This window comes from Melanotaenia boesemani, chromosome 3 (assembly GCF_017639745.1).
Source record: "Melanotaenia boesemani isolate fMelBoe1 chromosome 3, fMelBoe1.pri, whole genome shotgun sequence".
Lineage (NCBI taxonomy): Eukaryota > Metazoa > Chordata > Actinopteri > Atheriniformes > Melanotaeniidae > Melanotaenia > Melanotaenia boesemani.
This window is the reverse complement of record NC_055684.1, coordinates 1,826,232-1,851,595: the sequence shown is the minus strand read 5'-3', so window position 1 is coordinate 1,851,595 and position 25,364 is coordinate 1,826,232. Positions and strand designations below refer to the sequence as shown.

Here is a 25,364-nt window from a genome sequence, read left to right as displayed (position 1 = left end):
CGGTCCTACAAGGGCCGCAATCCAGCAGGTTTTCCATGTATCCCTGCATGAACACACCTGATTCAAATTAGGTGGCTCTATCAGCCAATCAGGTTCTACACAATGACTCATTAATTTGACTCAGGTGTGTTGGTGCAGGGATAGATGGACAACCTGCTGGATTGCGGCCCTCATAGGACCGAATTGCGTATCCCTGCACTAGACTAACTAGACTAGATTAACGCTGTCCTCACAGGTCCATTAGACAGCTGCAGTTGGTCCAGAACGCTGCTGCTCTAGTCCTCACTAAGACCAGAAAAGTAGATCCTAGAACTCCAGTCCTCACTAAGACCAGGAAAGTAGATCCTAGAACTCCAGTCCTCACTAAGACCAGAAAAGTAGATCCTAGAACTCCAGTCCTCACTAAGACCAGAAAAGTAGATCCTAGAACTCCAGTCCTCACTAAGACCAGTAAAGTAGATCTTAGAACTCCAGTCCTCACTAAGACCAGGAAAGTAGATCTTAGAACTCCAGTCCTCACTACGACCAGAAAAGTAGATCCTAGAACTCCAGTCCTCACTAAGACCAGGAAAGTAGATCCTAGAACTCCAGTCCTCAGGTCTTGTGTGCACTGAATGGGTCCATTCAGGATCATCTGGTTCATTATGAAACAGATCCCCCAGGTCATCAGGATCAGGTCTACTTCCTGTTCCCAGAGCCAAAACTAAACCTGGAGGTTGGGTAACAAACTTATAGAAACCTGCAGGTCTGCTGAAGCTCTGCTGCTTTCAGTCAACATTAAAAACTTTAATATTTGCTGCACTGAAAGAGATTTCATTTGGTGATTTTACTTCTTTTGAATATCTTAGTTTTATTTTAAGGGGCATTCCTAAAATCCTATTTCTAATCATCTACAGACGTCCAGGACACTGTAAATTTTATTGATGAATTTTCTGAATTATTGTCGGTTATCTCTACTGATTTTAACCATTTCATCTTAACTGGGGATTTTAACATCCACATAGATAACATAACGGATGGTAATGTCAAGGAATTTTCTTCCATATTGGATGTTTGGTTTGTGGCAACATGTAAAAGAACCGACCCACATTCGAGGTCACATTCTGGACCTGGTTATTTCAGGGTGTTGATATTTCTTCTGTAGCTGACACTGACTTGGCCTTGTCTGACCATTTTTGTATTTTGTTTGATTTACTGATCACTCAGAATGTCCAACCAACCTGCTCCTCGGTTAGGAAGAGGTACATTAATGAAAGAACAGGTGCTAAGTTTGTGGAGGCCATAGCTATGTTACCAACAACCAGAGCAGAGTCAGTTGATGGACTCCTGGATCATTTCAATCTGAAAATCTTGAATGTAATGGATGCTGTTGCACCGATAAGAATCAAGACCACTTTGATCAAACAGAAAACACCATGAAGAAACACCACTGTGGTTACCAGCCTAAAAAGAGAAAGCAGAAAAACTGAGCGGAAATGGCGGAAAAATAAACTTCAAATTCACTATGAGTTGTACAAACAAAGCCTGCGTAACTATAACAATGAGTTGTGCAAGGCCAGAGAGCTGCATTTATCTGGAATGATTAACAGGAATGTCAACAATTCTTGCCATCTGTTTGCTATGATTGAAAAACTTACTAATCCTCCTATACAGATAAGCCCAGAGCTCCTTTCCACTGAGAAATGCAACCAATTTGCCAACTTTTTTAGCCAAAAAATTAAAACAATTAGGCAAAATAATAATTCCACACAGTCAAACAAGAAAATTAGTCTGTGTCTAAAACCCGGAAATAATTCTGATGTCATGTCGCAATTTAAAACGGTGGATTTAAAAGTCCTACAAGAAACAGTTTGGAATTTGAAAACAACAACATGCACTCTGGACATGATACCATCCGACTTTTTAAAAACAGTTTTTACCTCAGTAGAAAGTGGTCTCCTACTGATAGTTAACAGCTCACTGTCATCAGGCATTTTTCCCAAGTCACTAAAGATAGCTGCTATTAAGCCTCCTAAAGAAAAGGACTCTAGAAGCCTCTATAATGAACAACTATAGACCGTCTCTAACCTCTTTTATTTCCAAGATCATTGAGAAAGTTGTATTTCACCAGCTTCATGACTTTTTAAATGAAAGTGGAAATCTTGATAAAATTCAGTCCGGCTTCCGACCTCATCACAGCCCTGAAACAGCTCTGGTCAAAGTGGTAAAGGACATTAGGTTGAATACTGATTCTGGTCTAGTATCAGTCCTGGTTCTGTTGGATCTCAGTGCTGCGTTTGATACTGTAGATCACAGAATCCTGTTGCACAGGCTGGAAAACTGGGTTGGACTTTCTGGTTCAGGTCCTATTTAGAAGGCCGGAGTTATTTAGTTCCGATTGGCAGCTATGAATCCGAACGAGTGGCCATGACTTGTGGAGTCCCCCAGGGGTCAATCCTTGGACCTCTTCTGTTCAACTTGTATCTGCTCCCTTTGGGTAAAATATTACAGAACTATAGCATTAATTATCAAAGTTATGCAGATGATACACAACTTTATGTCTCTGTCACCAGATGACTGCAGCCCAGCAGACTTTTTGTGTCCGTGTCTGGAGCAAATAAACACCTGGATGAGGGAGAATTTTCTACAATTAAATGAAGACAAAACTGAGATTATTCTGTTTGGTAGAAAGAGAAGAGGGTCAGCATTGGCAAACACCTGGAGACTCGGGCTCTTAAAATCACCAACCAAGTTCGTAACCTGGGAGTGTTGATAGACTCAGATCTGACTTTCAGCTGCCACATCAAAGCTTCACTAAGAAGCTTTTTACCAGCTCAGAAACATCAACAGAATTAAAAGTTTAGTCTCCCAGAAAGACCAGGAGAAACTCATCCATGCATTCATCTCCAGTAGACTGGATTACTGTAATGGTCTTTTAACAGGACTCCCTAAAAAGAGCATTAAACATTTGCAGCTCATCCAGATGCTGCTGCTAGAGTTTTAACCAGGACTAAGAGATCTGAACACATCACACCAGTTTTGAAATCTTTACACTGGTTTCCAGTCAGTCACAGAATAGATTTTAAAACCCTTCTGCTTGTTTACAAATCCCAGAATGGTTTAGGCCCAGAATACATCTGTGATATGTTCAGAGAATATAAACCTAGCAGAGCTCTTAGATCCAAAGACTCTGGTCAACTAGTCCAGACCAGAGTCCAGACTAAACATGGAGAAGCAGCATTTAGCTGTTATGCTGCAAACAAATGGAACAAACTGCCAGTGGAGATTAAACTTTCACCAAATGTAGACATTTTTAAATCCAGGTTAAAAACATTTCTTTTCTCATGCGTCTATACATGAAATCTGCACGGTAACTTTTTAACTTATCTTACTTTTAATCATTTTAATGTAATTTATTATTTTATTGTGATTATGTGTTGATGCCTTTTACTATTCTAAATATCTGTAATGTCTTTGTTTTATGTAAAGCACTTTGAATTGTCCTGTACATGAAATGTGCTATACAAATAAACTGCCTTGCTTTTCATCGGAAAATTGGTTCATTCCTCACATTAGAACTTTTATCGTTTTCTGTTTTAGCTATTTTTTAATTTCTTTCATTCTTATTAGGTTTGCTTTTAATGTTTGTTTTAATGCTTTCTCTGCAACTCATAATGTTTGTAATCTTTTAATTAAAGGTGATTTGTCCTCTACATGAAATGTGATATACAAATAAACCCATCTTGCCTTTCTGTACAGTTAATCCAGAAATTATTCAGTTTAACTTTTTCCACATTGTGCTATGTCGCAGCGTTATTCCAAAATTGAATAAATTCATTTTATTAGCCAAAATTGAACACACAACACTCCATATTGACAATGTGAAAAATGTACATAAGTATTACGGTCTTTGCCATTAAGCTCAAATTTAAGCTCAGATGTATCCTGTTTCCACTGATCACCTTTGAGATGTTTCTCCCGTTTACTTAGTGTGTACCTGTGGTAAACTCAGATGATTGAGCATGATTTGGAAAGGCACATACCTCTCATACCTGCACGTCAGAGCGCAAAGCATGAAGTCAAAGCATGATTGTAGACCTCCAAGAAAGGATTATCTTATGGCAAAGATCTGGGGATAGGTACAGAAAATTTCTGCTGCTTTGAATGTCCCGATGAGCACAGTGGCCTCCATCATCCATAAATGGGGAAGTTCTGAACCAGCAGGACCCTTCTCAATCGGCCATCTAAACTGAGTGACTGTGGGAGAAGGGCCTTAATCTGGGAGGTGACCAAGAACATGGCGGCCAGTCTGTCAGAGCTCCAGCGTTCCCTTGTAGAGAGAGGAGAACCTTCCAAAAGGACAACCATCTCTGCAGCAATCCACCAATCAGACCTGTAAGCTGTAGTGGCCAGATAGAAGCCACCCCTTAACATGCATTTATGCTCCCCTACGTACGTAACAGGTGTCTTTCTCAAACGTTGTCATACGTCACCGCCCTTCATACTTAAGTATGTTTTTTAACACTGCCATGGTTATGAAGTCAGTTCATCCTCTAGTGGGCAGTGCTGAGCTCAGAGCTGACGTTCGGATGTCAGTATCAGTCATCATTTGGTGGTGGTAATGTACTGCTATAAAGATGTTTACAACGCACACTCAGCCTTTCTTCAAAAGCTCCCGCCATCTCTACAGTTATCCTCATCGCCATCGTCATCTTTTTCTCTGGTTTGTTCCTTTTACTGGTCGCATGTTAGCTCAACACTGCCCCCCGTGGTTTTCGGTGATATTGCTTCATCAAGTAACAGATCCTGAAAACACACTAATTACCCCTCTTAAAGGACGATGGAAACAGATGAAAGTGTCCGTCTGTGTATTCGTCTGTTTGCGTATTCGTCTTCTGCGTCGAGCATAAATGGGCCTTTAGCAAAAGGCACATGACTGCCTGCCCGAAGTTTGCCAAAAGGCCCCTGAAGGACTCTCCAACCAAAAGAAATTTCTCTGGTTTGATGAGACAAAGACTGAACCCTTTGGTGTGAATCACAGGTGTTATGTTTGGAGGAAACCAGGTACCACTCATCACCAGCCCAAAACATCGCAGCAGTGAAGCATGGTGGTGGCACCATCATGCTATCAGGATGTTTTTCAGCAGCAGCAACTGGGAGACTAGTCAGGATAGAGGGAAGGCTGAATGCAGCCATGTACAGACACATCCCAGATGAAAACCTGCTCCAGAGGGCTGCTGACTTCAGGCTGGGGCGATAGTTCACCTTTCAGCAGGACGACAACCCAAGCAGCCAAGATGTTAAAGGAGTGGCTTCAGGGCGACTCTGGAAATGTCCTTTAGAAGCTCAGCCAGAGCCCAGACTTGAATCCGACTTCACATCACTGGAGACATAGGAAAATGGCTTCCAATCTAACCTGATGGAGCTTGAGAGGTGCTGCAAAGAGGAATGGGCCAAACTTCACTAAGACGGGTGCTCCAGGCTTGTGGATTCACATTCACAAAGACTAGAGGCTGGAATTCCTGCCAAAGGTGCATCAACAACATACTGAGCAAAGGCTGTTTGGTTTTGTTTTTTATTTTAAATACATTTACAAACATTTTAGAACTTTATGCAGTTGTCATTATGCAGCATTGTGTGTAGAATTTTGGGGAGTAAAATGAATAAATTCCATTTAGGAATAAGACTGCAGCACAGCAGAATATGGGAAAAAAGAAGCGCTGTGAAAACTGTCTGGATGCACCATATGTGGCACTCTGGCAGACTGGGCTGAGATGCATCCCAGTTATATCTTTGGGCAATTTCAGGGTCGACTTTCTCTTCTGATTACAAGAGAGATGAGGTTATTCTATATTTAGCTGGAGCAGAAACTCAAAAAGATGTTTACAGCTCCTGAAGAACTGTAGATTTTTAATAAACAGCACTTTCAAACACACAAGCATCAGATACACTTTTCTATATACATATTATATATACATACATAGTATATATCCTGTATATATATATATATAATGCGGAGCATCGTGTCTCAGAGTGATGCAGGACAACTAGTCTGTGGATTTGTTCCTTCAGAGATCATCTTTCTCTTCACTGGTTTCCTGTTAAGTCCAGAAAAGAATTTAAAATTATTCTTCTCACGCTGTCAACTTAGGGGTGATTGCCAGGTCTCCAAGAAGCGAAGAAGAAGGGGAGAAAGCAGCCCTTCACTTTCACACACACGTCGCTGGCTGGAGCGGTGGCGAGCACACACACACCCACGACGGCTCCGATCAGGAGCTGGACGGCCATGGTGAAACGAAGCCATGAATCGCGAGTTAACTCAGGACACTCGTGCTCTTTCACTCGGTTAAGTATTCTGAATGACTGACAGTCCCAACAATTATATGTTGTAATGGTTATTGGATTAAAAGCTGGGTCTATTGTGACTTGATGGGACATTTTGTCCTAAAAAGTGAGGACAGCAACATTAAGGTCATAACGTGATCAAACTGTCAGAACCGGATGCCTTACATCAGGCATGTCAAACTGGTCCAGCAAAGGGCCGTGTGGCTGCAGGTTTTTGTTCCAGCCAGCCAAGAGCACACAGTTTGACCAATCAGCTGTCTGAAGACTGAGATCAGTTGATTGAATCAGTCAAATCTGGTGTGCTGCTGCTTGGTTGGAACAAAAACCTGCAGCCACACGGCCCTTTGCTGGACCAGTTTGACATGCCTGCCTTACATGTAGCAGGTGTGTTTTAAATTTTAATTAAGAATCTGCCCTGTATGTCTATGTATTATTTGACTTTTTTTTCTTTAATGTACTTATTTTATTGGGCAGCTTTTATTTTCTTAATATTAAGTACCGGTCCAAGTCTTTAGTGTGATCCCAGTTTCCTTTAGTGATGTCACTTCCTGTTAGCACTCCGCTGCTCAGTTTGCTAGCAGCCCAGCTGAGGAGAAGGGCTCCAATTTGAAAAAAGGGTTTAACCTTCTTCCAGCTCGGTTTTTATGGTGATGCTGTACATTTTTCCTGTTATGTTTGTGCGTGTGGATGCAGTCCAGAACTTTTATTTAAACATGCTAATGTTCAGCTAGCTGGAGCATGTGGTCCGCTGGTTTTTCGGTTTCTTTTCCTGCTGATGGTGTGCAGGGTGAAGCCAGATTAGACACCTTTCCTGGGCTGATAAGAGTTTATTCTGAACAGCATTGTCTCCAGGATAAACCCTCCAGCCAGTTGTAGGACAACAGTGGTCTCCACTTCATCTGCATGTCCTGTTTAGATTTCTTTCTTAGTCATTCCTTCCCTGCCCGACTGTCTTCATCTGGGTCCCATTGTCTTCCCTTCATCCCAGCTGTGTCCTCCTTTCCTTCAGAGCCAGATAAGCTTTCGTCTGCATTTCAGTGTTTTTTCACTTCCTCTGCCCTGAAATCTGAATCCTCTTCTAAATAAAAGCACCTGTTTTTCTACCCACCCAGCATCTGTCTGAGTCCAGCCTGTCTAACCCTGAAACCAACTGCTATTAAAAGGGTTTAATATTTGGCGGGGGGGGCACAAATCGGTTGTGCTTTGGGAACCCAGAAGTCTGGCAGCGGCCCTGAGTAGGTGGTTTATTTTTTACCATCAGTTTTATGTTTCACTGTTTAAATCAGAAGTCCAACACACTTTAGTCATCTGTTTGTTGTAGAACATTAAAAATAAATCAACAGGGCACTGAAACATCCGTCAGGGTTCCATCCAGATACTGAATCATCCAAACAGCAAAATGAAAAGAAAGAAACCAGCAAGGAAAAGTAAATCTGTTTCCACCTATAGATTAGTTAAAGTGAACTCAGTATCAGTGTGGTTGGTCTTAGTGGAGATTCGGGTATCTGATTTAAGCAAAGACAGTGATGGAGCATGGCTCATCCAGCTCTCATGAATCCTCATTTTTAGGAGGACTTTCAATGCTTGAAAAAACAAACACCACCTGGAGACTATCACTGCCTTGCTCCATCATCCCTGTCAACTCAGGTATGCTAGCTGGCTCTCAGAGCACACCCTGGCTCACACGTGTTATAATTCAGCTCTGTTCCTGACCTGACGATGCAGCGATAAGCTCAAAGAGACTGGAAACACATACTCCTCTTTTACATTTGTCCCACATATTGCGGCTCTAAGGCATTTACTAGGATAAAATCTTCCTCTGTGATGGTGCTTGGCCCTGTGAACTGGTTTAGTAACAGGTTTGTGATTAAAACTGGATCTGCAATAGTCAAAGTACAACTGACTCCTGACGGTGTTGGACAACATCAGTCGACGTCAGCGCTTAAAAAACAGTTTGTAGCAGCTGAAGCTTTTAATCCCAGTATAAATTTTGTTTGTTATGGTGAAATGTGATAAATAATGCTGTTATCATGGATCATTGTGGATTTACCAGACAGAGTCTCTGAATAAAACTACATTTAGTGGCTGGATTGTAAACCTCCTGGATGGGATAGAAATGCCTGGAAAACTTCCATAGATCAGCTAAAAGGTAAAATATCCATCACAGTTTACCCCACAGAGCTACACACTACTGCTACTGGTGGAGGAGGAGAGACCTCAGGGAGATCTGTTGGAGGTTTAAGGGATAAAAACCTCTTTAAGAGCCCACGACTTAACAGTAGGAGGAGCATCTACAACATCAGCAGGATTCACATAAACAAATCACTTTCTTATGTAGACTGTAGCATCCTGGTTAGTTACTGGTTATTAAATTATTCTGTTTTCTTATATTGTTATTCAGCTTTTTGTTTATCATTTTAATGGAAAAACAATTCAACAACAGTTTGAAGAAGCACGTAAAAATCTGGATTATCTTACCTATAAATGAGCGTACTAGAAATTCTTTTTGGCCGGTAATCTTAGGAATCTACCAGTGACACTGGATGGTGGTCAGAAAAGTTTCACTCCGAAGTTAAACTTGTGATGATTGGACGAAACTGCAAGGATGTGAAAGGTTCTGGAGACATTGCGAACTCCAGGAGGGACCGAAATACAAATCTGGCATCAAAGGGTGAGAAGACAGCTGGCACAGAAGAAGTCTGTGAAAGTGTGGACCGATGAGGCCAATGAGAGACTGAGAGACTGTTTCCAAACCACAGACTGGGAGACACTCTGCAGCTCTCATGGAGAGGACATTGATGGCCTGACCCACTGCATCACAGACTACATCAACTTCTGTGTGGAGAACACTGTGCCAACCTGGAGGGTGCGGTGTTTCTCCAACAACAAACCCTGGGTGACCCCTGAGCTTAAAGTCCTGCTGAACCAGAAAAAGAGGGCTTTCATTTCAGGGGACAGAGAGGAGCAGAGGAGAGTTCAGCATGAACTCCAGTACAAGATCAGGCGAGCCAAGGACAGCTACAGGAAGAAGCTGGAGGAGCGGCTGGAGCAGAATAACACACGGGACGTGTGGAGAGGGCTGAAGGAGATCTCTGGATTTGGACAGAGCGGTGCCAGAGGGACAGCTGATGGAGACCAGCGCTGGGCCAATGATTTAAATCTGTTTTTTAACAGATTTGATTCAAACCCCACTCTCCCTGCCCCCCCTCCCTCCTCTTCACACATCCCCAGTCCAGCGTCAGCCATCCCCTTCCCCCGACCACCTTCATCTTCACCTCCACTTTCACCTACCCCCCATCTCCACTCCACACCAATGGACTCGACCACCAGCCCCCCACTGCCCTCCACCTCCCCCCTCTCCTTTACATCGGCCCAGGTGAGGAGAGAACTGAGGCGGCTGAAGAACAGGAAAGCTGCAGGACCCGACGGCATCAGCCCCAGGCTGCTCAGGACCTGTGCAGACCAGCTCTGTGAGGTGCTCAGGTACATCTTTAACCTGAGCCTCAGCCTGGAGAAGGTCCCTGTCCTGTGGAAGACCTCCTGTGTGGTTCCGGTTCCTAAGATATCACACGCGAAGGAACCGAACCATTACAGACCAGTCGCCTTGACCTCCCACCTGATGAAGACCATGGAGAGGCTCATCCTCGGCCACCTCCGCTCCGTGGTGTGCACCGCGATGGACCCGCTGCAGTTTGCCTACAGGCCAAACATCGGGGTGGATGATGCTGTCATCTACCTACTGCACAGGGCGCTGGCTCACCTGGAGACCGCTGGGAGCGTCGTGAGAGTCATGTTTTTTGACTTCTCCAGTGCGTTTAACACCATCCAGCCGGTGCTGCTGCGGGGGAAGCTGGAAGGAGCTGGTGTGGATGGAAAGTTAGCTGCGTGGACCATCGACTACCTCACCAACCGGCCACAGTACGTGCGTCTGCAGAACTGTGTGTCTGAGGTGGTAGTCTGCAGCACGGGGGCCCCTCAGGGAACAGTGCTCTCACCGTTCCTCTTCACCCTTTACACCTCGGACTTCACCTACAACACCAGCAGCTGTCATCTCCAGAAGTTCTCTGACGACTCAGCCATTGTGGGCTGTGTGTCTGAGGGGAACGAGCTGGAGTACCGGTCAGTCATCAGGGACTTTGTGGACTGGTGTGAGCGCAACCACCTGTGCTTAAACACCAGTAAGACCATGGAGATGGTGATTGACTTCCGGAGAAGGACACTACCCCACACACCGGTGAACATCCAGGGGAAGGACATTGACCTGGTGGACAGTTTCAAGTACCTGGGTGTTCACCTCAACAGTAAACTGGACTGGTCACACCACACAGACGCCCTGTACAAGAAGGGCCAGAGTCGCCTCCACCTCCTGAGGAGACTGAGGTCCTTTGGAGTATGCAGGCCTCTGCTAAGGACATTTTATGACTCTGTGGTAGCCTCTGCTGTCCTCTACGCCGTTGTCTGCTGGGGAGCGAGCAGCACCGACCGGGACAGGAAGAGACTGAACAAGCTGGTCAGGAGGGCCAGCTCTGTCCTGGGCTGCCCGCTGGACTCTGTGGAGGAGGTGGGTGAGAGGAGGATGTTGGCCAAGCTCACATCCATCATGGACAACACCTCTCACCCACTGCACCAGACTGTGGAGGGGCTGAGCAGCTCCTTCAGCAGCAGACTGAGACACCCTCAGTGTAGGAAGGAGCGCTACCGCAGGTCCTTCATTCCCACTGCTGTCAGACTGTACAACTTATCTGTATAGTCATAATACTGTGTAATATTTATTTATATTTTACTGTGCAATACCCCCCATTATCAATGTCATCATATTCTTCATATCCCACCATCACCATGTAAATATGTATATAGTCTGTGAAGTTGTTGTTATATTTTATTTTATTTTTATGTATGGATGTAGTGTGTGTGTGTGTATATATATATATATATATATATATATATATATATATATATAATGTATGTGTGTATGTATGTATGTATGTGTGTATGTATGTATATATATGTATGTATATGTATATATGTATATATATATATATATATATATATATCTTTATATTATAATGGTACATATTTTTGCTTTTCTTAGACTTGTAAATAATTTCTATTGCACTTTCTTGCTGTGATGCATGTTCACCTTATTTTGCCTCTCTGTACTTTATTCTATAACAAGAGCTGCTGTAACAAGTGAATTTCTCCACTGTGAGATAATAAAGTCTAATCTAATCTAATCTAATCTAATCTAAAGCAAACACCTGGCGGTGAGGAAAATAAGCGTACCTTCCCAGGAATGTCACTGCTGAAAACTACCCTTACAGAAAAACCACATGTGAAGCACCCGTGGAAACCTGGTTTTGGAACATTTGCCTGTGATGCCAGAGTGGTTCAGGCTGCCATTACAAACCAGAAGCTCACAGCTCCAACTAAAAAGAGTTTAAACCAATGCAAACATCAGCAGCTGACTTTCCCAGTTCAATTCCTCCTGCCGTTTATAAAGGAGCTGCCATTCCTGATTGATCCACAATCTGTAAACACCCGACACAGACCCTGAACTAGCGTTGCCGCTCCCACCACGCACATCACGCACTGCGTGCAGGGCATCAAGTGCTGGGGGGGGGGGGGCTGAGGCAAAATCCCTGCACCATAACCATGGTTATATGTTAATATAAAAATTCTAAGCAATACAAAACTAACACTAACATGTTTACACACGCCTGAGAAACCCCTCTCTACCATCACTAAAAAAACCGATAGCACCTCGACTGTGACAGACAACAGTCTGGCCATGGATTCAGGCGTCACGAATCGGGGGCAGAAAGGAGAAAAAACAAACAAACAGCGAGTTGAAGCTAGCGTGTCACTTACAGGTAGGCTAATGTTTAAAATTCCAATTGTAAAATAGGTGAAAATGTGTAATGTTAACCATCTCATGCATGCCTGCGCTCACATGACAAGGTTACGTTAGCTACCGTTAGCATAGCAGCTAGCCATGTTCAGACTTAGTTTAAGTGCTAGTAATGCTCTCTAGCTAGTTACTGTACTTCATTAGAGTCCAGGCAGAGCTGCTGCATTAATTTATTTAATGGTCTGTCATAAGGCGATGTTTTTATTAACCCCTTAAGAGCTATGTGGGGTGTGCAGGTAATCCCAGACGTTGGTGAAGGGGTTGTGGTAATAGGTGCATAAGACTTAAAAAATTCTTTGTTTTTGTTGAAATGCCACCAGAAATATCCTGCAACTAACAGCAGTAGATGTTGTAGTTGTAAAATACAATAGATGTTATCTATCTCTATTGTGGTACTCTGTTGTAGTACTCTCACAAAGAAATAAACTGATGATACAACAGAATGTAATATAACTCCTGGTAACATTAACTCATACACCAACAGCCTTCAAAAGTTTTATAATTGTTGATGACATCATGTGAGGTTTCTTGGCCATATAAAGTCCAGTTCCACAAGGACCTGATAGAAGAGCGTTTCATATAAGTCTTCAATTCACAACACTTTCAAATGAGAAAAGATTATCAAAAGCTGGCAGGTGAACAGAACTATGTTGTGTTTTGCTTTGCATGTAAGCTTTTTAGTTCATAAGCGATAAAGCTGACTGGAGAGCACCACAGTGACTGATCTAACATCAACAGCGGTTTGACACACGGCTGAAGGAGGGCATGGAAATAGACCAACAGGAGTTAACTTTACCAGAGGCAGAAAAGAAAAGGTGACGAGATGTCCTCAAACATTCAGTCGTAATCACTGTCTCTTGCTTCAAAAAATTAGTCTTTTAGGGGTTTTTCCTCCAACCTGTACGAGCCACTCAATGGCAACTTCTTAAAAGAAGTAGAACTTTTGACCCTGTTATGGAAAATCACTTTAAAAGATGAAAGTTCCAGAACAGCAGACACAAAATGAGCTAATCCAGATCATCTCCTCTAAAACATTCCATTCCATTGTGGCATATATCCAGGAAGCAAAATACCACGTTATCATTCTCGACTGCACTCCAGATGTAAGCCACAAGGAACAGATGTCAGTCATTGTGCACATAATCTGTCTGCAGCCAAACCAGACATTAAAGAATACTTTCTTGTATACATTGATGTGGAGCAGACAACCGGCCTTAACCTGTCAAATGCTGTCCTTGACAAGTTGAAGGAGCTTGGCATTCCATTTGAAAATTGTAGGGATCAGGCTTACGACAGTGGAGCTAACATAAAAGGGAAGAAGCAAGGTGTTCAAGCTAGACTGCTGCAGTTAAATCCAAGAACATCGTTTGCTCCTTGTGGAGCACATACAATCAGTCTGGTTATAGCTGATGCTGCCAAGGCTTCTCGTGATGCCACTGGATATTTTGACTATTTGCAGAAGCTGTTCAGTTTTTTCTCAGCTGGCACACAGCGATCTTGACAAAGCATGCCAAACTGATATTAAATTCTTGGAGTGATGCCGGTTGGGAGAGCAGGCTTCAGAGTGTTACAGCAGTCAGAAATCAAACCAAGGAGGTGAGGGATGCTCTCTGGAGGTGAGCAGACTGTAAGTGATCCTGTGGCAAAAGTGGAGCCTCAAGCTCTTGCAGAAGAAGTGGCTTCATCTAGATGTTTGATTTGCTCAGTTGTGTGGTGTGAACTTTCACAAACCAAATCAACAAGCTACTTCTGTCCAGTTCCATGCAGCTTGATGTTGCTGTCAGGCTCATATAAACAGCTAGAACCACCATCTTCCAATACAGACCTCTGTGATGCCCTCAACGTAGAACCAGAACTGAATGAAAAAAGGCTCGAGAGCACAAAACTCACTTTGCATATGAGGCTGCTGATGAGTACTTCAGTGATGCCCTTAACAGGCTCGAGGTGACATTTTTCAATAGTCCTGTGGACTCAGCTCTGATGTCAGTGCAGGAGAAGTTTGAGACCCTAAACCAATTCAGAGACAGATATGGAGTGCTGCTCGATTTCACCAATGTGTGCACAATGTCCACAGGGGACAAAAAAAAAAAAAACAACACTGCAATGAAGTGAGATGATGCAGGAAATCCTCAATCCTCCTCAGCTCCCACAACAGATAACTGCCTTCGAGATGCTGACATTTCACCAAGACAGTCAGCTTCAAGAGGTATATCCAGATCTCTGGATTGCTCTCACTCTCCCTGTTCCAGCTGCCTCTGCTGAGCGAAGCGTTTCATTGAGTCATGTGTGTTCATCATGTTTACGTGGTTCGGCTGTTATCAGCATCGATATGGATGTGGCTCAGAAACTGTCCTACGAGGACCTACCTTTCATATTACGAAAACATTGTTAATAGAAAAGTCACTTTTCACAGAATTTACAATTAAAGTTTTAATTGTATAAAAGTAGATACTTCACGGTGCATAAAACCTGTATTCTATACAGAGACCTGTAATGGGGCTGACTGGTGGTGAACAGTAAAAATCATTTTACGATTAATCTGGAAAATGAAACCTGAACATCACAAAATGCAGAATTATGTTTTGTAATAGCTGTCAGCTTCTTTTTTAATATGAGTTTAATGTGACGTTTAATGTGGGACATTTTTGTCCTGAAAAGCAAGAGCAACAACAACAGACACATCAACTAATCAAACTGACTCTGTGGGGGCCACAAAGCAGTTGTGCTTGCGGCCCCCAGAATGCTAGCAGCAGCCCTGCCCAGAACGTCTCCATATCTGCTGGAGTAACCTTAGACATACACGTCAGAATAACAGATGCGCTAGTTTGCAAATATTTTCAGTCATGCTTCAACCAGACTGCAGCAGACTGTGTTTCTGAGTGGAACCTGCTCCTGGATTCTGCTTTTGGAGCGGCTCTGTTCATGTCTGCTGAATTCCCCTTTAAAGCTCAGCAACTGCCGGTTGGAAGATGAAAAGTTTGCATGACGTCCAGATGGAGTCTGCAGTTGGTTAGTACGTTTCCAAGGCAACATGTTCCTATGGTTCACTTTCTCCCAGCCCAGAGGTACGATTTAACTTAATATCACAGGTTCAATGGGAAGATCTAGTTAAAACTTGGAAGCAAAACGGTGCAGTTTCTTGTATTAAAATGCATCAGCGACTAACTGTGACAGCGATTTTCAGATTCTTCTATTCATTACAGAAAGCCGCGAAGCATGCCTGCAGCTCTAATATGGCTTCAGACGCAACGTTCCCATTCAACACGGAGAAGAGCAGCAAATTAGTCTCATACAGGACTATTACATCTCAGAGAAGCCTTGAGTGCTGAAAATGGCTGTAATTAATCCTAGTGACAAGATTTTAACACCTTGTCAGGCTACACTGGAGGAGCACAGGATTAGATGAGCTGCACAATATCCAGCAGAACTCTGCTGAAAATGATTCACACAGAGGACAAAGCAGGAGGGAGTAAGGTTTGAGGAGATGGTTTATAATATACACATCTATTCTCACTGTTGTCTCTGCAGCTGGGCTGTTTACAGTCAGCTACTGTGAAATATTTCTAGTTTGTTTATTGACAGACTCGACAAGCTTAACATGTGGCTGCCTCAGGGCTCAAACATGACACCACCATATGGAGCTGCAGCAGCTGAATGACTGCGTCCTGTTGGCATGCAGTTTGGGCTCATGCAGCTTGTATTAGAATAAAAGCTGGATGATGATGAGCATAAAATGAAAAATGTGTAGAGGAAGGCTCCTGTCGGCCATACTGTCACAGAAATGTCGAGGTGTGGTAGAGGTGAGGACCTAAATGCAGGCTTCAGAAGCAGGAGGCAGATGGAACGTAGGAATGAATTATTTAATCCCAAAACTCAGGAACGCCAAGAATCACATGACAGGGATGGGGAGAAAAAGAACACTGAGGTCTGACAAAGCAAAGTGAAAACCAAAGGGTATAAATGCACTGAGGAGCTAATCAGGAACAGGTGAAGTGAAAAAGCAAATCAGACCAGGCGAACTAATGAGCATGAACCAAAAAGCAACACAGAACTAAGCATCACCCTAAACACTAAACTAAACATGAACCCAGAACCAAAAACATGAAGCGTGATCATGACTAGAAACCACAACTCAGATGTCAGAGAGGACTGAGTTTTGCATCTTCTGCAGGTTTGCTGCTGTAAAGAAAAGCTAAAAACAATCAGTTAAAAGTAGAATTAATCAAAGTATTTTGTGACATTGCTGTGAGGAAAATATATCGTGGGGATCTGTCAACACCAGAAGCCACCATGACCACAGAAGCTGCCTGTGTGGGGACAGCCCAGGTCCAGGCAGGCCGGGGCCATTTGGGCTGCAGTGCAGGGCCCCGAGCCACACAGACCACAGCCATTTCCACGGCAACAAGCCTGCAGGCCAAGCAGGCAATGGTGCCAGCGTGGAGGCTCCCCACGAGGAATACACCGGAGTTAAAAACCTAAAAAGAATATGAACAAATAAGAAGGACATGTATGTTAGTTAAAGGAGCTCATAAAAACAATGAGCTGAGAAAATTACAAAAACAGGTGGTGTGAGCAGGCTGGCCTAAGAGTGGCTGGAAAACAGTGAGGCGAGGACCGCAGAATCCAATCCAAAAAGGTTTATTCATCAATCATAGGGTTAAACAGAAAACTTACTCCTTCTGTTGCAGGGTAGTCCAGTCACCATCAGCAGCCACCTGAAACCCATTTGCCCGGTCACCCTGGAGAGGCCATGTGCCAGGTAAGTAAAGCTCTATTAAATTACCTATGGACTTCAAATTTACACCCAATGTTCTGCCCATCACTGTTAACAGCTGCCTTTGCAGGTATCTGTAAAACAAACCACATCAGTAATAAATAAACAGTTCAACCTTTGTGCATAATTGTAATTCTTTTAAAGTGCCAAACTGTAAATTAACGTGAAAATGTACATGAACCAATTAGTGTACTATACAATATTTACAAGTCCCAGGTAACGTAACGAACCTCAGCTTCATTACATTTCCTTCCTCCTCTTCCAAAGAAAACACAGTACCTTACAGCTCTGACATCCGTGACAACCAGTCTGCCACCACATTAGTCTTTCCTGGCTGATACTGTACCGTACTGTAGTCATACGGCTGCAGTGCAAGGTACCATCCAGCGATGCGTGTGTTGGCATCCCTCATGCCCTTCAACCACTGCAGCGCCCGATGGTCCGTCTCCAGTGTCGTCCCAGCAGATAGTAACTCAAGGACTCGATGGCCCACTTCAACACCAAACACTCCTTCTCGACCGTTGAGTACCTCCGCTCTCTGTCCAACAGCTTCCGGCTCAGAAACACCACCGGTCTCCGTTCCCCATCCTTCACCTGCAGAAGAACCGCTCCAAGACCCACTCCAGATGCGTCTGTCTTCTTTTTTGTGGTGGGAACATGAGAAGACTGTATGGCCTCCATCTTCCCCATCTGAGGCTTGACCTTTCCGAAGCCAATGATGAAGTCCAAATACTCCACCTCCTTCTGTGCTATGGCGCACTTGTGAGGGTTGATCGTCAACCCAGCTGATCGGATGCGGTGCAGTACCTCTTGAAGATGCACCACATGCTCCTCCCAGGTCTGGCTGAACACCACCACGTCATCCAAATAGGCTGCCGAAAAGTCTGACACATCTCTCAGAACAGAGTCCATCAGCCGCTGAAATGTCACTGGTGACCCCTGCAGGCCGAAAGGCATGACTTTAAACTGGTACATACCAAACGGTGTTTTGAAAGCTGTCAGTTCTCTAGCCTCCGGTGCCAACGCCACCTGCGAATATCCTTTGCTCAGGTCCAAGGTTGTGATGTAGCTGGCTCTGCCCACTTTCTCCAGCAAGTCATCCACCCTAGGCATAGGATATGGGTCAAAGTTTGAAATGGCATTTAAATACTGGAAGTCTATACAAAACCTGAGTGAACCGTCCTTCTTTGGTACCAACACGATGGGGCTACACCACTCACTACAAGAGAGTTCAATGATCCCCAGCTCCAGCATCAACTGTATCTCCTTGTGGAGCACTGGCACCAACCGCTCTGGTATTCTGTAGCTCCTCTGTCGGACTGGAGAGTCCTCCTTAATCCTGATTTTATGATTCACCAGGGATGTAAACCCTGGGCTCTCTCTGAAGAGGTCTGAGTCCAATAAAGGTTTAATGTCCTCCTGCTTCCTATGAGACAGATGTGATAGGTCAACAGACACTCTCTCTGTATTGCTAGTCGGGAAGAACTTTTCCGTTACCTCCTCATCCTGAACAGCCCGGACAAAACACTGCTGTACAGGAGGTTCATCACGACTCTTAAATTCTTTTAATAAGTTCACATGGAATTTCTGATGTTTCTTAAGCTTGTCAGGCATATACAATTCATATGTGACTTTACTCACTTGTTTAGTGATCTCATAAGGTCCATGCCATTTCGTTAGCAGCTTATTGTCACTGGTGGGCAGCAACAACACCACCTTCTGGCTTGGCGTGAAAACTCTGTCTCTTGCCTTCTGGTCATGCCAGAACTTTTGGCGTTGCTGAGCCGCCCTCATGTTCTCCTGTGCAAATGCAGCCATCTCCTCCAGCCTCTCTCTCATCTGCACCACATAGGCCACCACGTTCTCCCCCTCAGGCTTCGGATCCTCCCAGTAATCTTTCAGAAGATCCAGAGGACCCCTAACTTGGCGCCCATACAACAGTTCGAAGGGAGAGAAGCCTGTGGATGCCTGTGGAACCTCCCGATATGCAAATAAGAGATATGGCAGCCACTGGTCCCAATCTGCACCTGTAGTGGAGACGAACTTGCGCAGCATGTTTTTCAGAGTCTGGTTGTATCTTTCGACCAGCCTGTCCGTTTGAGGGTGATAAGGTGTGGTCTTTATTCCCTTAATCCCCAATAATTTATAAACCTGCTGCAGTAATTTGGACAGAAAATTTGTCCCACAGTTCGTCAGAATTTCTCTTGCTATTCCCACCCGGGAGAAAAACTGCAAGAGACAATTGGTGATATATTTAGCCTTAATTGACCTAAGTGGGAAAGCTTCTGGGTAACGTGTAGCATAATCACAAATGACTAAAGTGAAACGGTTCCCCGATGTACTCCTTTCTAAGGGGCCCACAATATCCATTCCTATTCGTTCGAATGGCATCACAATCATAGGCATTGGTTCTAGTTGAGCCCGTGTTCCCCTCTTTCCTGAAGTCAGCTGACATTTCTCACATGAACTACAAAAATTCAAAATGTCAGTGTACATCCCTGGCCACACAAACCGCTTACTGATCCTATTCAGGGTTTTGTGAAAAGCCAGGTGTCCTGCCCATGGAACTGAATGACCTAGTTCCATAACCTTATACCGAAATGTCTGTGGGAGAACTAAAGCTTCCCCTTTGTTCTTCCTCTGGTACAAAATACCCCCTTTAATCACATAAACTGCTTCTTCCAAACAGCTTACCTGACCTTGCTGGACCCCTTCAGTCTCAGTCACTTTCTCAAACCATGTCCTCAGTGATGAGTCAGTTCTCTGCAGTGCCCCTACATCTGCTGGAATATCAAACTCAAACAAGTTAGTTGGTTTTGGGATCTCATCTGTCACCTTCTCCCCTTGGCCTTGAAATTTATCCCTTCTTCTCTGAGCTTTTGACTTACGAGCCTTCCCGGGTTGCACCTCCACTCCTTCCCCAAAGAAAGGCAACTCTTCTAACATCCCCGTTGCACTCTGAGCTCGTGTGATTACATGACAGGGGTTAACAGAGTCTGTTACACTTTTTCGTTTCACTGGTAGGTTTGCTACAGGTGTCTGTTCCCTTTTGGAACCCTCAGATTAACATCTCTGGCTGAGCATCCTCCAACTGATGAATGAGGTCATAAAGAGTGGGTACGTCATTACCTAAAATAACAGAGTACTGTAATGCTGGTACTATTTAATTTTAATTTTAAATTAGTCTAGTTATGCTTAAGTACTAACCCCTAATGTCAAGTACTAACCTTTAATGTATGTATATGCTACTGGATGCTTGAATTTCCCTCGGGATCAATAAAGTATCTGTCTATCTATCTATCTATCTATCTATCTATCTATCTATCTATCTATCTATCTATCTATCTATCTATCTACAGCAACCGGCAAAAAATAAGTCTGACCTCCCACTGTTAAATAAACCTCAGTAGTGGGGTAACTATGTTCATCCCCATGAACACAGCTTATTTTAATTCCTTCTGAACTCAGCTTTTCCTCTGAGATCAGACTGGCATGCACTAAAGTTTGAAAACATCCTGAGTCGAGTAGAGCCTCCCCCTTTTTACCATTGATCAACACTGGTACCGTGCAGCCTTTCCTCTCTTCCTTTTCTACTGGACCGGGCCTAGGTACTGCACACAAAAGAGAGGGTTTAGCTTTTAAAACTGGGCAAAAGTGCTGTTTATGGCCTAACCCATTACAGTGATAACACCTCAACTCCCTAGCGGAGGAGCCTTTAACCTGCAAGGGCTGGGCCGTGAACTGCTTGCTCCTAGAAAAATTCTTACCCCGGGCTTGACTCATGCTCTTATCACCCCCAAAGGACTTACTTGGTTGGGTAACATGAGTCTCTCGGCCGAAGTGGCTGTTCTTGCTCCCCCTCCTAGCGGATGTGAAGACCTCCACCAGGCGAGCTGCTTCATCTGCTGTCTGTGGATCATGCTCATGGATCCACACCTCCAACTCCGGATGAACCATCCTCAGGAACTGTTCCAGGATTATCTGCTCAGATATTTCTTTCACAGTTAGTTTTTCAGGCTTGATCCATCGGATAAACAAATCTTTCAAACGTACATACAGTTCACGTGGCGTCTCTCCCGGCTCAATATTCAATGACCGGAACCGACGCCTGTATGTATCAGCAGTTATTTCATACTTTGTCAAAATAGCCTCTTTCACCTTGTTATAGTCCTCTGTGTCCTCTACATCCATCAGAACGTAGGCAGTGCGTGCTTTACCTGTTAGCAGATGTATTAGTCGAATAGCCCATTCATCTCTTGGCCACCGAAAAACCTGCGCCATTCTCTCAAACGTAGTAAGAAAATGTTCAATGTCATCCTCCACAGTTAAGGGGAGGAGCTTGGGTTCATTCTGTGGTCTGACACCACGGCATACCTGACTCGCTCTTCCATCTGAGTCATCATCGTCATCATCCGTTGCCATTCTGGAGGCACGGGGTACAGAAGGGTCCAATTTGTTCTCCTGTATTAGACTGACCTGCTTTTGTATTTGTTGGAACTGATGCTGCATCCCTTTCCACCTCTGCTCCTGACGTGACAGCTCCTTCTCCAGTTTCTGATCTCTGGCGGCCTGTGTCTTGAGCAGAGATTTCACCATGTCCGTCAGTTCCTCCAATTTATCCGCTGGCGTGGAAGCAGCCATGGCTCCTTGTCCAGCCGAAGCCCCGACTTCCTCTTCCTCCTCTTGGTCCGGTTTCTTTGTCCCTCTTGTCATCATCCTCCTCACTGTTGTGTGGATCCCACTTCTGACACCACTTGTGAGCAGGCTGGCCTAAGAGCGGCTGGAAAACAGTGAGGCGAGGACCGCAGAATCCAATCCAAAAAGGTTTATTCATAAATCATAGGGTTAAACAGAAAACTCACTCCTTCTGTTGCAGGGTAGTCCAGTCACCATCAGCAGCCACCTGAAACCCATTTGTCCGGTCACCCTGGAGAGGCCATGTGCCAGGTAAGTAAAGCTCCATTAAATTACCTATGGACTTCAAATTTACACCCAATGTTCTGCCTATCACTGTTAACGGCTGCCTTTGCAGGTATCTGTGAAACAAACCACATCAGTAATAAATAAACAGTTCAACCTTTGTGCATAATTGTAATTCTTTAAGTACCAAACTGTCAATTAATGAAATTGTATATGAAAACCAATTAGTGTGCTATACAATATATTTACAAGTCCCAGGTAATGTAACGAACCTCAGCTTTGTTACAGGTGGTTTTTAATAAATACGTACATGAATAACTAAATTAAAATAAAAATAATAAAATATAATAAAATGAAGAAGCCTGAACAAGGTAAGATAATTCAGTTAAAAGCTAAATTAGAAAGGTAGGTCTTGAGGCGATGGTGACGCAGCTCCCGTGCCGCTGCTGCATGTGCATGGTCCTGCATTTTTCTCATTTAACAGGTTGCAAGCCTCTCGTGTATCCTCTCCCTCTCACATGCTCTGGCTCGCAGGGAAAACACATAGTTGCTGCTATTTGTTTGTTGTAGTTTCATGCAGACTGTCATGGCGCTGCCCTACTGGCTTACCTGTCATGTATAAACAAATCTAAAATTCTTCACTTATGAGAAATCAAATCAAATCAAACTTTATTTATAGAGCACTTTTCATGCTGAAAGCAACACAAAGTGCTTTACATGAAAAAAGCATTTTATGCATTCATTCATTCATGAACCGCTTAGTCCATTAAGGGTCGCGGGTGAGCTGGAGCTTATCCCAGCATTAAGAGGTGAGAGGCAGGTACACCTGAACAGGTCACCAGTCCATCAGCAATTCATGCATATTAAAATAAAAGGAGCCTTTACATACATCAAAATAGATTACATACCAATAAATTAAAAAAAACATTCACAGTTGCACACACATGTATACACACACAAAGCAAATGTTACACAATGTCCCTTTAAATTATTTTACTTCACCCCAAGTGATCAATAACCAGCAAACAAGGCTTTGGAAAAATTAAATCATATGCCCCGGGGGTGGATGAGGGTGGAGTGCTCTCTCCGGGTCTGCAGTAGGGTCCTGCCCCAAATAGAGAAGTTCACGTATCTCGGGGTCTTGTTTACGAGTGAGGGAAGGATGGAGCGGGAGATCGACAGGCGGATCGGTGCGGCGTCTGCAGTGATGCGGACTCTGTATCTGTCTGTCGTGGTGAAGAAGGAGCTGAGCCAAAAGGCAAAGCTCTCGATTTACTGGTCAATCTATGTTCCTACCTTCACCTATGGTCGTGAGCTGTGGGTAGTAACCAAAAGAACAAGGTCACGAGTACAAGCGGTTGAAATGAGTTTCCTCCGCAGGGTGGCAGGGCTCTCCCTTAGAGATAGGGTGAGAAGCTCGGTGATCCGGGAGGGGCCACATCGAGAGGAGCCAGATGAGGTGGCTCGGGCATCTGGTTAGGATGCCTCCTGGACGCTTCCCTGGTGAGGTGTTCCGGGCACTTCCCACCGGAAAGAGATCCCGGGGAAGACCTAGGACGCGCTGGACGGACTACATCTCTCGGTTGGCCTGGGAACTGGATGGATGGATTGATGGATGGATGGATGGATGGGTGGGTGGCTGGGTGGGTGGATGGATGGATGGATGGATGGATGGATGGATGGATGGGTGGATGGATGGATGGATGGATGGATGGATGGGTGGGTGGGTGGGTGGATGGATGGATGGATGGATGGATGGATGGATGGGTGGATGGATGGATGGATGGATGGATGGATGGATGGATGGGTGGATGGATGGATGGATGGATGGATGGATGGATGGATGGATGGATGGATGGATTGATGGATGGATGGGTGGGTGGATGAATGGATGTGTAAAGTTGAGTAAATGCAACTAAAAGACTGATGCTGTGAGGCCCTGCATGGGTTGTTGGGTAGATTTTTGATAATAAGATGGACAAACTTAAAACTCAGTTTTTTCAGATATTTTCAGCTCAACTGCACGAGTTGTTTCAGCTGAAAGACATAGACCTGAATATCTGTCCTGACTAATATACCTGTTTATTTTAGCATCACACAACCTGGTTAACTAAAAAAACATTCTTGCTGGTTGTCTTACTTTTTTAAGTTCACTTTTTTCTCTCTCTCTCTGCAGTGAGATGGCAGGATGGTTGACAAGAAATCAGAAAGAAAAAGCAGAAGAAGAAGAATTAAAATCATCCACACTGGATCAATGCAGAGGAAACAACCGCATCATAGACCGGGACTACGAGCAGATATGAACAAACTATAGATTAGGGAAGTGATAGAGATCAGGAAACATCCCAAAGACACCATCAGTTGTGATGAGGGAGCTTTGATTCGGTCACACAGGGACTCTCTCATCCAGAGACCATCGGACAGCAGGGGTGGCCAGCCTGATGGATCGGACAGGTTGTCCACACCCAGGAATAACAGCTGATAAACAACAGCAGACAGATTGCAGATGACAGCTGAAACGTGGAGAAAAAAACAAACATCTACGAGCTAAACTTTGTCTGGAAGAGACAACTGTGGAAAATGACGATAAAATCAGCCTCTGCAGACACTTTCTTAGATTATTAAACCAGTCAGAGCACAGGAGATGAGGTTTCCCTCCCAACAGACCTGCTACAGGGAGACAAGATGGCTCTTACTCTCAGTGCTGATACAGATCAAGTTGAAATCTGATATTCTCTGCTGGCGAGGACCAATTAGTGTTCTCAGACACACAATAGGAAACACTATTAATGTGTGTAACCCAATAAAAAAGGTAGTCTGTCAACAGACAGCTTTCAGGGGGGAGCAGAATGAGGGCTGTTCTGATTTACCATAACACCCAAACACATGAAAACACAGGGACAGATGGACTTATTTAACTCGATGCTAAAGACTGAACATTGCGTACATAATAATATTCTATATTATTTTTTTCCCCATGGGGAACAGCTGCTTCTACATGCAAACATGGTTGGATCTGATTGGTCTAACTCTGTTACCAGCTGTTTGTATATACCTGCTGGTTTTCTACGCTGTAATACCTGCTGTCACCAAAGATCACAAGGACAGGTTTAATTATGTTTTTATTGTTGTCTGGTATCCAGCCTGATCCTGATCCTTTTACTGTATGTAACACACCAGCTGTTTATATATATTACATATAAATGCTCACAGCTTGCTTCCAGAAGTGGAAATGGTTTTAATATTTACCGTTCACATCACTAAAGCTGACGTGGTGGTGTCCATTACTCTAAATCTGCCCCTAAGCTGGTTGAAACCTGTACCTGTAATCACGCTCAAGCTGCTCACCTGTTCTCCTTTAAAGACAGACAGACACAGACAGAAAACCCTTGACTCTTGGTAGTGATAGCCAGATGAAGCCTCACGAGGCTTCAAAGC

The 25,364-nt window shown here is 44.1% G+C and overlaps 1 long non-coding RNA gene across 1 annotated transcript; it reads right to left on the bottom strand.

The window, feature by feature from the left end:
* Window positions 1–624: 624 nt before the first annotated feature.
* On the bottom strand, window positions 625–24,765 carry LOC121637550. The gene is made up of 3 exons (XR_006009865.1): window positions 24,752–24,765; window positions 19,998–20,002; window positions 625–709 (listed from the first exon to the last, which is right to left on the bottom strand). It is a non-coding gene; the product is annotated as an uncharacterized LOC121637550 (long non-coding RNA).
* Window positions 24,766–25,364: the final 599 nt, after the last annotated feature.